Genomic DNA, 16993 nt, shown 5'->3' with positions numbered 1-16993 from the left:
AAACCACCCCTTGTTATCTTACAGGAGCTGGATTCAAATTTGGGGGATTTGAGAGCTTAGCAGAGAAATCCTAGAAGGGGTGACACTTGGATTTTTTTGACATGGCTTTCTACGTTGCTTTGAAGATCTTTTCCAAAGCTTACGGAAACCCAGGATCTCTGTGTAGTTGCCTAATTCGTTTGCATCCATACTTGGTAAAATTAGACCTTCTGGTAAGTGCCGCAGGTGTAGGCTGAAGGGGATGTCACATTATTCAAAAAACAGGTACAGCACAACAGTGCTGCCAGTGTTGGAGCGTCACAGCCTCCGTGCTGCTCTCGTCTGGAAAGCAGGCAGGTGTCACACCTCCTGTCCGTCACGGCGCGGAGGGACCCATCCCTCACGCTGTGAGCGCTGCCAGTATTTGTCTTCACCCTCTTCAGGGAGCTTCTGTCACGCTGCTCGTCAAGCGACTGCTTCTCCTGTGTCTCACTTGCCTTTGTTGCCGCCAGTCCGTCCCTCAAGCTACGAAATGCTCCGCTTAAAGTGTCCACGTGTGGTCGCCGGCTGTGGCCTTTGAATGTTTCTGAAGGAGAAGGGGGGGAAATGATGCCGCAATGACCCCAAATTATCTTTATCTTGTGGTTTTGTTACAAAAGAGAGTACCTCTTCGTACTTTTGCTTGTTGGGCGTGACGTAATTGTGAAGAAGCTGATTGAAGAAGGTGAGGTAAATGTGCATCGCTTCGGCTTTGCTCTCCTCTCACACGTGGTTTTGTGGTCATCCAGTGCGATGACCTGCGATTGATCTGTTCCTGGGTTGCGGTATCTTCCCTGAACGACACACTGCTGAAAAAGGTAGATGCACACAGAAACTATCCACCTCCGTCTGATCTCATATCATTCCTTACAGCAAACCGTTTTCTCTTCTTTCTGCTTTCTCTGGGCTGTCCCTGCCCCGGTGCGGGTCACCCGCGGCCTCAGTCCCTCAAGGTGCTTGTCCCCCTTCGCCATGGAGGCCCCCAGATTGCATCTTCCACCCTGTGGCTGCCAGGTTTTTTTTTTTGGTAAGAAGGTCGGGGAAGGGGTGCTGTGTGTGCTTTGAAGTTTTGGGGTGGGATTTTGGGGAGCAACAGTCAGGTTTTGGCACGTGGCGGGGCTGTCCCGCTACCTGGCCTTTGGAGCCGGTTGGAACCAGCTGTGACTGACCCTGGGCGGCTCATGGCTACCTCAGGGGTGGCCACCCAGCAGCCCCACCGCTACCACCGTGCTTCCTCGCTCGTGGCCTCCTCGCCCACGGCTGGGACACGCACAAAACCCCTCCAGAAGTGCGGGGTATCACGAACCCCCATCCCCACCAGCAGTGAGGTGGGGAGAAGGAGGGGAAAATCCCGCCTGGCCTAGGGAGGCCCCGCTCCTGGGCTGAAGGGACACCTGCCAGCGCCTTCCTCTACGCTGGGAGGAGACGGGACGTGGCCAGCGTCAAGACAGCTTTGAAACATGCCCAAGGAGCTGGCTGAAAGCAAGGGAAACAGCTTAAAAGCAGCCCAGCTGCTAAATTGGGGTGGCTGAGTAACCCCGGTCGCTGTGAGAGGAGGCTCAGGCCCCAACACCCCCGTCCCACCGGGAAGGCCTTGCCACCCCCATGCCAGCCCCTCGGCAGCGCTCCCTCTGCCCCAAAGCGGCTGCCGGGATGTCAGGATGGCTGGTCAGGCTATGTCCCAACCTCTGGAAAGTCTCAGTGCTTCAGAAAGGCTAAAGTATTAAGCAGCATTTGGGGAAATCGCTCAAGGAAGGGCAAAGGCGGCGGCACCCAGCGGGTCATTCTTCGTCTGGGAATGTGGCCAAGCTCTCTTACTCACCGTAATACACCATGTCAAAGAGCTGGCTCCTTATTAGACACTGCTTTTAAAAAGTATTTCACTTGGAAACGTAATGGTAAATTTTCTTCACCATTTGAGGGCTGCTTCCCCACTTTATTTTTTTTTTTTTTTTCCCCTTTCACTACTTTTATACGAAGCCATTCTGACATCCTCCATCAGCGAAAATGTTGAATGCTTTTAGAAAAACATTTGTTCTGATGGAATTTATGATCTGATCTGCTATTCAAATTTATGGTTATCTTAATGTGGTAGGTTAGATAAAATGTCTCTTGATGACATCGTGGCAATCACATAAAGCCATACTTTCAGGCATGTTTGGACAGCTTACCAAAAAGTGTTTGGGAACAGAATGTGGGTATAATAAAATGCAGAATTGAGTTGGAAAGATTGCCAGGTTAAAAAAAGCCACATAGTCCAAACCTTAAGCTAAAAGACAAGTTTATGGGTACGCTATAGGAGTGTCTTCATTTCCCCCAGGCAGAAGAGACACTGACTTTGAGGTCGGACTTGAAGAGGAAAGGTAAGATGTACTTGGTGCTTCTCTCTGGGAATCAAGAGAAAAAAAAATTGTTTAGTGTTCCCAAACAATTCCAGTGGACAAGAAAGGAGAAGAGGCGAGCCCACCAGCAGGTTTCTCTTCCATGTTTCTCTCCTTTCGGGAACCTTGCTTCCCAGGAGAACAGTGTGCCTGCTGGTTCTGCCGGTGTTGTACCACCCTGCTGAGTGCAGGCATGGCTTGGTGCAGCGCGGAGCTGGCTTCTTTCCGAGCACTTTTGCTGATGGCAGCATTGATACAATCTCATGAGGACGGCATACCCCATAAACCAGTTCTCCATTCAGCAGGGCCATCCCTGTGCCATCGACCCTAACTAGCTATGCTCCATGGACTATCATGGAACACATGTTTATAGAGTTGCTCACAGAAACTACAGACATCAATCTCACGACTGAACTCTTTCCGCACCAGCGTATCTCACTTTTTCCGTCTATTTTGCAGGCTTTTACCGTCCTGGTCAGGGTTTACTCATGCCACAATTTCTGGGGATCAAAGCCACGCTGCCTTCCTCTGTTTAGCACCACACTATTTAAATGAATATATTCTCCATGTACCCTTTGGGGTGAAAAGAAAGGGGCCTTTTAAATTTGGCAGACAAAAGTTGCTGGAGACAGAAGGAGATCTTTCTGCAGCTGATTTCTCTGTCACTGCCTGCTACTGAGCAGCTATAGCTGATTTTGGTTATTGATTTCCCTCCTGATTTCTGAGACCGAACATTTTCACACAGCCCATTTGTCTTTAATTTATTTTCCTTTTTGCCTCAGAGCACTGGGAACACAAGGGGCCACAAACACTTTGTGGCAACCACCTTGCCATGAAATGAAATCCCCTGTTGAAGCAGGTAGGCTCAGAAAACACTGCGTAATAAGAACACCCAGGAAGTTATTTCTGTCTTCTCAGATTTTAAAAGCTACTGAGCATACCTGTGATTATAAGTGAGCTGTAGGTCAACAAAAATGGCTGTTAGTGCTTTCATTATAATCTCAATTGTTGGGAGTTTACATAGCACAAACATTTGCTTTGTGGTGAAAGTACAGCATGTAAGCCTTTTGATCTGCAAGCAGTGAAAAAAAACAACAACTTTTTTGCTTTGTTTTCATTCCCTCCAAACACACTTTACAAACTGGGTTACAGCAGGATCGATCTGATGTTTGAGCTATAAAACATGGCATGAATATACATGACATTGGCCACTCCCACTTTCCTTGGTTTGGGAGAAAAATCTTTTTAAAAGGCACGATAAGATCTCTTCTGAGTGTACTCAGTAGCAGACTGCACTGTCTCTGCAAAGAGATGAGAAGCCTGAAATATGGGCTTCGCCTCATGTATAGCCCTGCAATGAGTAATAGGCAGAGACACTCCCTTTGCTGCTCTGAGACCTGCGAGACAGCAGAGAAAGGCTCGAAATATCGTGAGCATGAAGATTTTGAGATTCTTCAGTTCACACAGGGCAAGGGAGCAAGGAAAAGTCTCGAGTTGCGTTTCTTTTTTTCAGTTAAAAAGGCTCCTCTTCTCCCATAGAAAAGAAAGGCAGCCCACTTGTGGCTTCTCCAGGCCTTCTCAAAGAAATCAGCAATGAAATGCTGAACAGCTGGGCTCCTTCTTGGCACTTCACAGACAGGGGGGTGAGAGAAAAAGATTTCCAGATACTAAAGCAGGAGCCACAGCTGCTGCTACGGCAGAAGTTTTCCTGGGAACAAGCAGGTAGGAAGCTCTGTAGTGCCTTGGCAGGCTGAAATAGCAGCAGTGAGCGCAGAAATGGGTGTGATGGGCAGCAGCATCACTGCCTGCCAAACACCATCTCTGCCTGGTACCCGAAAAGGCCAGGCAACGTCAGCTCATGTGCAGCAGAGGCTGTGGCTGCCCAGTCTGTATCAAATGACAGGCTGTTTCTTTAGAAAACCCGTCTGTGGGTTTTCCTAATCTGCTGAAGCACAATGAAACACAACACGTTCCACTTTTGGGCTGTTTGTCACGCCTGCTGAGCTATGGTACAAACAGTAAGTAATCCTGTATTTACAGATGATACGATAATACAAAAGGAAGGCATCTTTAGGTCATTTAGGCATTCCTTAAGGTTTTTTTGTGCTTGACTTGGAAGGATGACCTACAGAGTTGATTGCAATCTTCCTATCCCAGCGCCCTGCCAGAAGACTCACTTTTTGAGACTCTTTCCTTGTTTCTGTAGTCTCTCTCTCCCACACCAGCTCTCCAGATTTTTGGTCTTGCACATTTATTCCAGGTTTCCATTCTGGGGATGTTTACACACAGCTTATATGAGGATTAGAATTTTTAGCCTTATGCATTTTCCTAGAGATACAGAAAACTCACCCCACTGCAGAACCTTACCTTTCCCCAAACGCTAGGTATTACTGCAAAAACATAGGTACAGTGAAACTTCTCCAGCTTAGAGATCTTTTTTTTTAACAAGTAATTTTTTAAGAAAGAAAAAATATTTTTCCTTTCTCTTCTTCTGACAAGTTACTGGCTTATCAAAGGTTGACTTTTTTTCCTAGAACACTTCAACACAGAAAAATGCTGCTTTCCCAGTTAAAATTTAGCCTACAACGGCAACCAAAAATACTGGTCTTATGACAGGCAGTGTGAGGGAACTGTTAGTACCAGAGGAAAACACACCCAGCAGTAATCAACAGCACCATTTCCATAACTCCTAACACCTGTTAAGCCCAGTCAGGTCTTGGCACTTTAAATACCAGCTGTGAGAGGACTATTTTTGTTGGGGTTGGGGGTTTGTTTGCTTTGGGAAACCTGGGGGTAGTGTTAGACAGGCGTTGCTCCATCCCAAAGATATATTGTAGAGGAAGAGTTTGTTTTGGTTTTAGTCTTATTTTCTTTTGTCCACCTCTTTCCTATTCCTAAGGGTATTGTGAGTGTGCACAGATATGGGGGTGTGTATATATATTTACTAGAAAAATCTGATACTCCTGGCTTTTTTGATAGATTTGACGCTTGCTGGAAATTTTTTCCTCTTCCGCTGAGGTAATGTTTGCTTGCTCACACTTATTAATAATTCCTAATGATGAGCAGAATTAGGCTTTGAGTTCGTATCCAGAAAAGGACTTTAGGTAACTCAGTTCAAGAAGGTATGCTGTGGATACCTTAGCTCCATAGAGTTGATGTCTTAGGTGGCTTTGTTGTGTGGGTGGTCAAATTAGTTCACGTCTTCTAGCAGCTGTGCTGTACAAGCTGGAGGAGACCAGACTATCCTTGCTGGTGGGATACCAGCTATGTTTTCTGACTGGCTAACGTGACAAAATGGGAGTTAGGAAGAACCCACGTGCTTAAGAAGTGGACTAGGCTGGCGTATGGTCAAGAGGATTTTACCTGCGGCTGATGTGGTAGGTAAAAGCCTGTGGACTGTTCTTAGCTAACAATATTTCTATTATGCATAAAACTTCTGCTTTTCTATAGTCTCATGACCTCCTTTAGTCCTACATTTGGCAATTTCTGTGTGTATCCGAGTTGCTGGGTTTCCTGTGTTGTGTTATTGTTTCATTAGCTCTCTGGTTGGCATAAAGTTTTCAAGGGAAAGTGGCACCTGGTTTTTTAGGGTGTCTTTCTGCTCTTTGGTACAACAGCTCTTTGTTCTTCCTGGTTTGGTTTGGTGGGGGTTTTGTGTTTTGTGGGTTTTTTGTTTGTTTGTTTGTTTTTTAGTGCAAGAAAGGAAGGCAAACTATGTCTCCCCCCCCCGCTTCTGGCTTTATTATTAGGTTCTCTGATACTGTACTGAGTGCATCCAGATTGCTACATTTCTGACTTAATAGTGTTAATGCTTTGAATATATGTAAATGAATACACAAGAGAACTGTGCTCTGTTCTTATAACAAAGCAAGTAACTGAAAAAATTAATTTGCTTTATCATTTCTTACTGTTCCTCTATCTTAAATATGTCAAACTCTTCTCTTCCTAAAGGTGAGACAGTCCTAGTTTAGCAGTAACATAGGAGATGGTGTTTTCGGGCAAAGTAAATGTGAATTTTAGTGTATTGGGGAATTTTAAGCTTATATTAGCAGGCTAGCATTTAAAAGCTCTTTAGCAAAGCTTGGAGTCCTAAATCATTGAGCTGCTACATTTATTAGGGCTATTATACAATAGCTTCAGTTCCAAGTACTTTACAAATGTTTTTGAGATTAAAGCATGTCTGCATGTTCTCGCTGAATAAAAGAAACTGATTGTGCTAATTCAACATACACTGTTTGAAAATCGTTTTGTTTGGTGTGTAGGCTAGAATATCAATTGGGTATCTGGAGGCTGCTGCATCTTTGATGGGGGTTTGTTAAATGCACCTGTAATGCAGATATTAAAATGAACGCTTCAGTTCTGTAAACAGCCTGACCTGAGGGGAAGGAGGGAAATGTAATAATAAGAATACATTTAGAAGCGTCAAAATTAGTGCTCAGGTGCTTAGCTTCTGCTGATACAATTTGTAGATGCGCTAAGTGTTTAGCACTCTTGTTAGCGTCAATGTAATAAAAATACCGTGGAGTGGCACACGTATAAAATTTACTCTTCCTAATCACGTGGGTAGGATAACAATTCTACTTTGTCATCCTATCTGATCTTTACATGTGAAAGTATTGAAGTAAGAGTCTAATGTTTTCTTCTATCCGCAAAGTAGAAATACCAATTGTTTGATAGACTGCAGCTGTGAACTCTCCAACTGGAAAAGAACACAAGTGATTTGGAGGCAAATGCAAGACCATAATTAGAACACTTATTCCCCCCCTGCTTTCTGCACCCACTTACCTTTTGCCTGTCTATGTGACAGATATTGGGAAGATTCAATGGGTATTTTCAGGTTTCTGTTAATATTTATGACCTAGCAGCATACTAGTTTCTCTGTTGTTGTTGTTTGAAGTCTCAGATGGTTTCTGGTGTACCAAGGCTATTTTAAGACTGAGATGCTTTGGTTCATGTGCAAATAGAAGCTGTCAACCCTTCAGCAGAACCAGGATACTTTCAGCTCCCCAGCTGAAGGCTGCCCTATACTTTCAGCATGTTCTTGTCTGCCTGAAAAAGTTCACAGCTGGTTAGTTGAATGACATGGAGGTACTTTCCTCTTTCATTGTGCAGATGGTGCTAACTACTGACTTAGCAGTGGGGGAGAATAAGAATTATGAGATGCAAGGAGGAGCACAGTGTAAATTGAAGCCCACAAAGTGCCAGGTTTGGAGGCTTCTCTAAGTTGTGATTCGGAATCGGAGAGGAAGGACTCCTTTTTACTCTTCTGAAGTGAAATTCTCTTTTAGATATCAAATTGAAAGTATGGCAGTGAAGTGGCCCCTTGCTCCATCCCCATAATGTTTATACGTTGGACTTGACACAGTTTTAGAGGTAGTTTTCTTTGTTTGGAGATTGTTCTCTGCTCCTCCTGAAAGCTAAGCTTTTTTGTACTGATTCAAAGAGGATGCCTAGAATTGCTAGTTGCCTTTGAAAGTCCTTTTTTTGCAAGTAGTACCAACAGATGTTGCGTTTGCACTGAGTATTTTCTGTCGTTTTGCAAGTGTGTTTTTAAATTAAGCATCCACTAGAAAGAAGTGGTAGTTAATGGCTTAGTTTTCTTGGCCAGGACAAAGGTTTGTTTCCTTTTGTTATTAGTTCTGTGTCATCACAGAAAGTAGACTAACTTTATTTTGCGTTTGTCTTTTTTTTCCCCTAGATGTATTGGGTTGAATAGCTCAACATAACAAATTATTCTATGTGCTTTAGTTTCAAGTTTTTCATGTAGAATCCAAGTTCTAGCATCAGGATTCAATTAAATGATAGTTTGATTTGACTGAAAAATTAATGGTCCAGAACAGAAACCTCGCAGTATTTTTTTGAAGTTCTTATTTTCAGTACTCCTGTTTTAAATAAAAATCTGGACTCAGCCCAGTAACATAAAGCTACATGTTTTCTCATCAGCTAAACATACGTAATGATTAAATTTAACAGTGATTGTTTGCTTGTTGCTCCTCTTGGCTGCATAGGTATCTTTCTGCATTCATAAAACTAATTCCCTGGCTCTAAGTGGCACTATACTGACTTGCTGTGAAAAGTTTCTTGCTACTGTCTGTTGCCCTTTTCAGGAAATAATGATTTGCCAAGTACAAATCATATTCTATAATTATATGTCATCTTCAATGACAGCTTGAACATTCAACTCCTGTTTACGCTTGAATCGGACATATTGATTTTTCATTTTAATGATAAACAGATTGGTATGTAATACATTTGACAATACATATGCTTAAAATGTGTTAAGCTGACTGAATGAAAAAAAAAAAGTTTGCAATGTAGGCTAGTGGAGGCATTCAGGCCGAAAATAAAATGAGGATGCATGCTACTCTAGGTAACTCACACCAAAAGAGAGTGCAGTTTCTTTAATCTGGTATCCTTGCAGGCATATTTATAATTTGCTTTTCTGGTTTGCTTTCAGTCTGTCTTTTGGCCAGGAGAGACTTTGCAGCCAAGAATACTTGGAGCATTTAAAAAAAAAAAAAATAAAAAATTACTGTGGCTTTACTTGAAAAATGTTTTTGGTTTTGAATTTTGATTTGTTCTCATAGTCAGAATCTACCGCAAGTTAAAATGGAAACTGGCCAAACTGCACAGTTTAACCTCTTGTTACCTGTGGAGTCACTCTTAAAAGGTTTTATTTTGGTGTCATTCTATAGAGCTGTACATATGCACCTTAAGATGTTAGGAGAATGTGTACTGTACTGACTGTATTAAAAATCTCTTCTACTAAACTGTTGCTTTTGGATAAAGATGAAGGCTTCCAAGAATACTCCAATTTTGCTGATGGTAATGATGTTTACTTAACCCCTTAAGATTTCTTTAGAGTATAAACAGATATCTTAAAAGAAATTTGAGTTCTTAAAATTTTCCTGTGGACTTGCATGGGAAACCGAGCACTTGGCTTTGTTATATGCTATCTAAATGTTACATAAAATCCAGTTATCCAATTTCAGTTTGAGTAGGCACTATGATGTAAATACTTGTTTTCAAGTATAGTATTCTTATCAGGTACAAAATAAAAATATATAGAAATGTGTATATACACACATATGCACACTATGTGCGTACAAAGGCAAATGATTTGTTAGTGTTCTGAACACTTTGGCTAGAGCAGTTTTAACCAGAAAATGACTGGCATCCTTTGACAAAAAAAAAAAAAACAAAACACACAACCCCGAAGAAAACCCACCCAAATGATAATGGTGGAACTGGTTGTGAATGTAGCAGGTTGCCAAGTAGAAAAATACTGAAAGCATGTGTAAGTATTTACAGTAAAGACCTTATGTTTTCTGCTTGGTAGTTTGCAAAACACTGAATTGAACGCTTTGGATAATCTTGACATTTGTACTTCTGTGCTTCATGTTACAGAATGTCTTGAGGTCCTCCTCGATCAGTGAGGCCATCACGTGTGCTCTGTCCTGAAGTATCTTTGTTCATGGTGATTTTTAAGGCTATTTCTTCCTTCAGACTTCCATAATTTGATACATGAAGACAAGTGGTTCATAGCCCTGTACAGCAGATGAATGTAATCTTTTTTTTTTTTAATAAAGCACGAACAGTTTCAGAGCAACAACAGTCATTTTGCTGCTCAGAGCGGTGTGAACCCTGAATACCTGGTCTCCCTGCTCCCCTCTGGCCTATTTCCTGCTAGAGTCTGACTTTAGCAGGCCTTTCATAGGCTGACCTTCGTGTCTGTGTGTTCAAGTTTGGTCTTCAACATAAAGATGATGGAATGAGTCCCCTGAGAGGTCCAAGGGCACCAGGTTTCCCTGGTTAGTTGCTGGTGTTTATTCTCTTTGGAGCCCATGTTCTTTTCTTTGCATCTTGCTAATCCTTTTCTCTTTCTGTTCTTTCCCCATGTTCTCTTTGATCTCATTCCCTTGTATTTTCAGGATGCTACTTTTATAAGTACAGCTGGTTTTGATCACACAAAGGATACATCCATGGTCAGGTTCTGTGGTCTTTGAGCATGGCCTGTCACGACTCTACCTGTATTACTGAAGGTTCACAGTATTTAAGACTGTATAGATTCAGTATTCTCCTGTGTTTTATTCAGCTGCTACTGTGCAAAGCCTGGGAAGTATAGTATCCGTGTCTGACTTACAATTTTTTTTTTTTTTTAAATTGAGTATTGATTAGTTGAGGTCAGTTAATAGGGAAGGTGTAGAGGATGCTTCAAGAAATGTAAAGACCTACAGATAGTTTGCTTTTGCAACAGAAATGCATTTTTTCCATTCAAGAAAGAAACTTATGCCTTTAAAAAAAAAAAAAAATCAGCTGGGGATGTATAAAGGGACATATAAAGAAACAAGGAGCTTCTAGTTATACTTGATTATAACCTTCCTCTAGCCAAAGATTGGTACAGCAGCACATCCAGGACACAAACCCTTGTTCTGTGGGTGAAACTCCCATAGGAGTCACGTGGAGAAAAGCTGTATAGAAACAATCAGCTCTCCAGATGACTCTGACATGGAGTTAATTGCTAATGTTTACTTGTGTTCTTGACTTTCCGGTCAGAAGTTGGCAGGTCTGATTCAGGAAGGCTTTTACCAAGAAGCTCTTGTTTTGTGTGTGTGCCAGTGGGACTCCCTGTCATAGTTGATGCAGGGGAAAGCTTTACATGTGTCCCTACTTGAAAAATGATCCCCCTCTCATCTTCTGTTTCTAGACTTGCTTGTCCCCACTTCTTCTAAAACAGTGCTCTAACATAGAACTCTGTACTGCTCTTCAACATTAGGGTCAAAAGTTTTCCCTCTAGCCTTCCCAGCAGCCTGCTGTTAAGCACTTCATACTTCCACCCACGTGTGATGTGTGTGGAGTGCCATGGGGATCTGTGTTTCAAACAAGGGCTGGATGGGAGTGAGGGATTCATCCTTAGGAGTCCGCGTCTCAGGTTGGTGTGGTTAGCTGCACCAATATACAGACACAGCAAGTACCGAAAGCTAGGAAATGATGTGTGTTTTCAGAGTATGTTATCAAGAAGACTCAGGTAGGCTAACTATATTTGTTCCGTGTAAATATGAGAAATAGTTGTCATTCTTTTGCACATTTTGTTATGTTGTATAGATTGTATAATGATGTAGCTATATAGATTGCATTGCTGAGATCATGGGTCTTACTATATGTGAATTGCTTAGTATGTTAGGACCTGCATTTCACCTGGGGTCTTTGAGCGCTACTGGAGTATTTCTACTCATGCTCCCTATATTATAAATGTGCCCTATATAGGTTTTCATGTATTCTGTAGTGCTGTACGTTTTTTTACTAGTCCAGAAAACACTCGTGAAATTTTATTATTATCAGCTTTCGATTGACCTATCATGGATGTAAACTCACTGTTGCTTCCAAAGTACAGCGGTGCTATGTTGTCTCTCCAAATGAAATGTACCTTTCCTACCAGTCAGGCAGCTGAGTTGGGGTGGGGAGTATAAAATAGACAAGCTTTCAGGCACATAAGCCTTTCTTCATGCTTGACCGTATACAGTACACAATTGCAACGGATCTTTTAGGCTCACAGGTCTCTTACAATACACTTCTACAGAAGCAGTATGGGCTTTTTCATGTCAAATATGAATTTAAGCATATAAAATAAGAGATGGTATCTTAAATTTGTTTTTTGTAAATATACGTCAACTTATCTTAATTTTCTCATTAGTGAGATATAAGTTACTGGAGACCTAGCTGCTGTGGCGTTATTTGCGTTAACTGATACAGCATAATAGTGTGATGATGAAAGGGACCTGGGAGAGGAAGAGGGAAAGCAAAACTTAGACAGCTCTCCGCTGAATTGAATGGAATCTTGACTGCCCACCAGGTTTTAAGTTGTTCTTAAATGTAGAAGAGGCATTTTGATTATATTACTAAAAATTTTAAAAAAGAAAAAAGCCCAAATCAACAAAAAACCCCACACCAAACCTGGGTGTGGGTTTTCTTTTGGCTTGACTTTAGGCAGTTCAGCAGCTGTTTTGACTTGGATTTGCATCTCATCCTAAATGGCAAAATTTAGAATTTCCATTTAAAATAGGGCTTTTTTTTTTTTTTCCCCTTCTGTGACAGCTTTCCAATTTCTGGAAAAGGCTAGGAACTCCTTGGTGGGTAGGTGCCTGGCTATTGATACATAGCTCAACAAGGTAGAGATCTAAGTGCCAAATGTGAATAGTAAAGAGTCCGTACGTTTTTATTAAAACACCTTTGCCAGCTACAAATAAAAGGGCAGGAGAAGAGCCACCTGGCAATGTCCCAAGTACATCCCAGGGCATGGAAGCCTCCCAGCAGAGATGGTGGGAGGAAGACTCATGTCATAGTGGTGAGGGGAGGATTGAAGTATGTGTGCATTGGTTGGGGGGACTGCTGCTGTCTAGAGCACAGCCCCAGAAACAATGGAAAAAGATAATTTGGCTTATGATTTGTGTTTGGCACATAGTAATGATCAGGAATCTTCTTGGCAGACCCCTGCTCCTCTTCTCTTCAGCAGAACCCACAAACATAATAGAAATGGGCTGTTGCTGGGAAAGGAAAGATGGATGTTTGTAAAGGGCACTTGAAACTGGCAAAAGTTAAATGGCACCAAATAGTTGAGCTGAGCCCTCCCTCCTCCTCCTGGTCTCCCGCTGACTTTAATGTGATTTGGTTGTTACTTGAGTTGTTCCTATAGTCAGATTACATGTGGGTATTTATAATTGTTGCCCCTGCTATTTCTTTTCTTTGTGGACTTTTTTTTTTTTGAGTCACACTTGCGTGTGTTTTGTCTTTCCAGTTAGGTTGTAAACTCTGAAGCAGGGGGGAAGGATTAGCTGTCTCTTCACTATGCGGTGGGGCTAATCTCTGGCAGGTAGCTTGTCGCTATGCTTAAAACATACAAGAAGAGAGTAGGAACGAGGACGGCCGGTTTCAGGCACCTGTGTTGTCCTTAACCACAGCTGCCTCTCTTCCCCCTAGATGTTCGGAGCCAGCGGCAGCCCTAATCCCAATCCAGCTAGCAGTGTCCTAGGGTGCCATACTGTGGAGCAGGCCAACGCTTCCTCTGTTGTTTGTTTTGATTTGTGGCTGAGCACAGCGAGAGCAGAGCCGTACCTGCTGCCGTAACACTGGATTGGAGTGCCACTGGATGTTGGTGCATTTGAAATACGAATCCAAACGTTGCTGCTTGTATCCTTTTCTGCATAAAGATGCCTGCCCGTGTGTCTGTTTGCTCGCACTGCCTAATTCAGCAGCTGTGAGCTGCAGGCAATAGCACATGTGCACTTGGCTAAAATAACCAGCCAGCCTGTCCCTTTGCTCTTGCCAGAGTCTCATGTTGTTGAAGAGAGTTTTTAGGATCAGATCCGGCTTCTCAATTTACCTTATTCCTTTGCCCAAGACCAGCAGGAAGGCCTCATCAGGGTGGCCTGTCCTCTTATTCTTTTCCATATCGGGTTTAAAAAATAGTAATTTGGGTAATTTAGTGCAGTATCTAAGTGGTTCTCATTTTAACCTTAAAATAATATTGTAGATTAGCAAAATCTCTTTTGGGAACAGGCCTTAGTTTTGGTTTGTGTTGTTTTTTTTCCCTGAAAGTGCCTATTTTTATTTTTATTCTTTTAAACATGTTGAAATACTGTTTGAGTTTTTGCATGACCATCACTTTACTGTATAAAGCAAGGGCTGTTGCTCTTCAGTTGCCCAGCGCAGACTTACAGGGCAGGTAGCTAGAAATGCAGCTTGCTTCCTATTCTCTTGAAACTGATCCCATGTATGTGAATGGTATGAATATGAATTTTGTAAATGCAAATAGCATCTTTTAGAGAGAGAGCCTGGACCCTATGCCTGGATGAAAACGCACTCTCCCATATCTGTGGGCACAACTTGTAGGTATATTCCAGGCTGAGCATTCTTATGCCAAGATTCATCCTGAATCAAATTTTTATGGTTGAGTTATAAGCCCCTGAAAAACTGCTTTTATAATGGAAATGTTGAAAGACCCTCAAGTTTAGGACCAGGCACAGCTATAATTTTAGAGGCATTAGGCATCTGAAATAACTTTGTCTAAAGATTACACTAGGATTTGTCACCCGTTTTCTAGAAAATACTTAACATTGAACTGTATTTTATGCACACAAAAAGACTTACTTCATAAGATAAGGAGCTCAGAGATTTACATTCCAATATTCAACAACACTTTTACTAAGTGCTTTTTTCACTCTTGTAATAGAGTTGTCATAAACTATGTATTTTAAACCATCTCAGACTAAATTTATGAAAAAATTCTATGTGGAATGTCGATTCTACATATTTGAAGTGGAAAGTGTCCCATAGTTAGGTCAGCTTTTTAAAAACCACTTCTATTAACGGAGAGTCTCATAGCTTACTTAGCTTATTATTTAATCAATTGCCTAAAATTACATTTTTATCTATGAATGCTTCATGTGTGAGGAAGATTCCCTGGGGCTGCATCTTGCATACTGGGAAGAAACAAACGAAGAGTCGTCCTTTCACCACATGGGGAAAACCACTTGCAACATGTTTGGGTGCAGTGGAAGAAATCCTCCTGACAAGCTGGAATGAAGGCAAGACCCGTAAGGAGGTTGTATTCCAGCGAAAGGATGTGTGTCCAATTCCTGCATCAGCCAGCTGTTGAGATGTGCACTCCCCTGACATAAGGAACAGCAATGCATCACTGTCAGAATGTCATGCTGGCTTTTAGGGGTCAGTTTTATGTTGCTTGGATGTCTTGGAGTGGCCAAAGTGCTCTCATGTAGAGCAGTAAAAAAAAATTTTTTTTTTTTTTTCCAAGTTTGACTTCAAGCAGTGCTAGACCTGCTATTCCTGAGTGATAATCCGGTTCCTCAGTAATGTGGACAATGCCTTTTGCAGAAAAGATATTGAAATGCACTCCTTTGCTTGCTGTAAAGGATGGAGAATGGAGAACACGTTATCTGCCACAGGCCTCTCGGCATGAGTTCAATGATGTGATTGAATCGGCTGAATAATCTCATTGGACTGCACCCTCAAGGAGTGTGACAAAGATTGTACACCAAATGTAGGCTCAAATGTTGCTGGCTATGCTGGGCTGTTTGGAATTTATTTTCAGAAAGATGCTCTTACTGCAGACTTAATTAACAAGTGCCATTGCATACACCTTACTCTTCTGTGCAAAGTTTAGTTTAACCTGTGTGTGTGTGGTGGGGTGCTTGGCAGGGAGAGAGGTAATATGGGTGATCCTGAAAGGGTCTCAATGCATGTCCGTATTTCCCCTTATTTTCACCTTTTGTAGTTGCTGCTTTAGAAGTAACTGCTAATAGTTGGGATGATATAGGTGGTTTTAAAAAACCAAATTAGTAATTCATTGTTAAGACTACTACAGAGTTAAATATTGGTTGCAGAGATTTCATGCAATCTGGAAAGGCTGCTGTTACAGCAAGGAATATCCCAGGGAAAGCTCTCATTATTTGAATATTTAAGCGAAGCATGAGCTGAATCCCAGTGTGAAGTATTGTAGTGATGATATAATCGACTGAAGAGATGGGCATTGCCATCGTTCTTGTTGGTGATTAATCACTTGCCAAATTAGGAAGCAATTGTAAGGACAATTGGTTATATCACCACTTCTACCAGCAAAGCAAATACAGAGTTGCTGAAGGAGTTATCTACCTGTTTATCTTACCCGTGGGAGGCAAGTGTATGGGTAGAAAGAAGGGAGGAAATTGGTGACTCTTAATAGGTTGTGTCACTGCTTCTTTACACTGAGCATAAACAAAACAGCATCTAACAGCTCCCTCACTAGTTTCTTTGCTCCCTTTTTATCAATGAAAACGTTACAGATCTTGTAAAACTTACGGTATCAAGTTGTTCATTCAGAAAATGCCTTAATTTAAAGGCTAGATGTTACATATTTATTTAATTTTTTGCACGCACATTTTAGAAATCTGTCTGCACGGGTTTTGTAAATAGGTCAACTTTCCGACTATCCAATAAATCATGATCATCTTGCTCTAAAATCATTTGCTTGGGCCAGGGGAGGCAAAGTTGTCCACTTTCTTAAAGTTCTTCTCTTCTTCCACCCCTTTTTGTCAAACATCACTGAGATCTCCATGCTCTCATCCTGATCAGAAAAATCCCGTTTGTGAAGATTTCAGGTAAAATCTTGGTCCTTCTGAAGATGATGTCAAAGTTTTCCTGGCAAAGCCACAATTTTAACCCATTCCCACAGAAAGTGGTTTAAACGAACAATATGGGTCACCTCGTATTCTCGCATGGCAGCATACTTGTAGGTTAATTTGAGACAGGAGTGTTTTTGTTGTGCGCGACCAGCTTGTGGTGTCACCATGGCTGTGTGTTTGGATGGCGGCAGCTTCAGTGCACACCTGTGCTGTGCCAAGCAGCACAGTCTCCTTGAGCAAGAACTGACTGAGCCGAGTCTGGGAGCAGGTTCTTCATGTCGACAAGGCACTGCACCAAATCAGTGTGGACCCAGTACCATGCTGAGGTGGTGCTGGGGACCCCAGCATCATGCTGTGTGTGGAGCTTTGCTGCTCTCTCAGAACCGGCTCAAATGTCCGCTAAGTGTGGTGGTGCGT

Source organism: Accipiter gentilis, chromosome 12 (assembly GCF_929443795.1).
Source record: "Accipiter gentilis chromosome 12, bAccGen1.1, whole genome shotgun sequence".
Taxonomy (NCBI): domain Eukaryota; kingdom Metazoa; phylum Chordata; class Aves; order Accipitriformes; family Accipitridae; genus Astur; species Astur gentilis.
The sequence above is the reverse complement of the archived record's forward strand: the minus strand, read 5'-3'. Positions refer to the sequence as shown.